Source organism: Schistocerca piceifrons, unplaced genomic scaffold, assembly GCF_021461385.2.
Source record: "Schistocerca piceifrons isolate TAMUIC-IGC-003096 unplaced genomic scaffold, iqSchPice1.1 HiC_scaffold_1683, whole genome shotgun sequence".
Lineage (NCBI taxonomy): Eukaryota > Metazoa > Arthropoda > Insecta > Orthoptera > Acrididae > Schistocerca > Schistocerca piceifrons.
Genome location: NW_025727549.1, coordinates 1,130,296 through 1,131,881, shown reverse-complemented (window position 1 = coordinate 1,131,881; position 1,586 = coordinate 1,130,296).

Below are 1,586 nucleotides of genomic sequence, written 5' to 3'. Positions count from 1 at the left end.
AAAAGGTCATTTTAAAATCAACATGAAAAACCAAAATTCCAAAAGTATAAAACACAAAAAAATGCTTACCGAAAAAGAAAATGTATCGTGCACCGCACCCTCCACCCTGTCCTGTGGTGCAACTGATGTCCCTCTCTCCAAAAATGTACTCAATGGGACCGTAATGTTGCAACCACATACATGCTGACCTGCTGTGAGGTAAAATCGAGTTAGTTCATTTCAAACATGAAAAAGGTCATTTTAAAATCAACATGAAAAACCAAAATTCCAAAAGTATAAAACACAAAAAAATGCTTACCGAAGAAAGAAAATGTATCGTGCACCGCACCCTCCACCCTGCCCTGTGGTGCAACTGATGTCCCTCTCTCCAAAAATGTACTCAATGGGACCATAATGTTGCAACCACACACAAGCTGACCTGCTGTGAGGTAAAATCGAGTTAGTACATTTCAAACATGAAAAAGGTCATTTTAAAATCAACATGAAAAACCAACATTCCGAAAGTATAAATCACAAAAAAATGCTTACTGAAGAAATAAAATGTATCGTGCACTGCACCCTCCACCTTACCCTGTGGTGCAACTAAAGTCCCTCTCTCCAAAAATGTACTCAATGGGACCGTAATGTTGCAACCACACACAAGCTGACCTGCTGTGAGGTAAAATCGAGTTAGTACATATCAAACATGAAAAAGGTCATTTTAAAATCAACATGAAAAATCAACATTCCAAAAGTATAAAACACAAAAAAATGCTTACCGAAGAAAGAAAATGTATCGTGCACCGCACCCTCCACCCTGCCCTGTGGTGCAACTGATGTCCCTCTCTCCAAAAATGTACTCAATGGGACCGTAATGTTGCAACCACACCCAAGCTGACCTGCTGTGAGGTAAAATCAAGTTAGTACATTTCAAACATGAAAAAGGTCATTTTAAAATCAACATGAAAAACCAACATTCCAAAGGTATAAAACACAAAAAAATTCTTACCGGAGAAAGAAAATGTATCGTGCACCGCACCCTCCACCCTGTCCTGTGGTGCAACTGATGTCCCTCTCTCCGAAAATAAACTCAATGGGACCGTAATGTTGCAACCACACACAAGCTGACCTGCTGTGAGGAAAAATCGAGTTAGTACATTTCAAACATGAAAAAGGTCATTTTATAATCAACATCAAAAACCAAAATTCCAAAAGTATAAAACACAACAAAATGCTTACCGAAGAAAGAAAATGTATCGTGCACCGCACCCTCCACACTGACCTGTGGTGCAACTGATGTCCCTCTCTCCAAAAATGTACTCAATGGGACCGTAAAGTTGCAACCACACACAAGTTGACCTGCTGTGAGGAAAAATCAAGTTAGTACATTTCAAACATGAAAAAGGTCATTTTAAAATCGACATGAAAAACCATAATTCCAAAGGTATAAAACACAAAAAAATGCTTACCGAAGAAAGAAAATGTATCGTGCACGGCACCCTCCACCCTGCCCTGTGGTGCAACTGATGTCCCTCTCTCCAAAAATGTACTCAATGGGACCGTAATGTTGCAACCACACACAAGTTGACCTGCTGTGAGGAAAAATC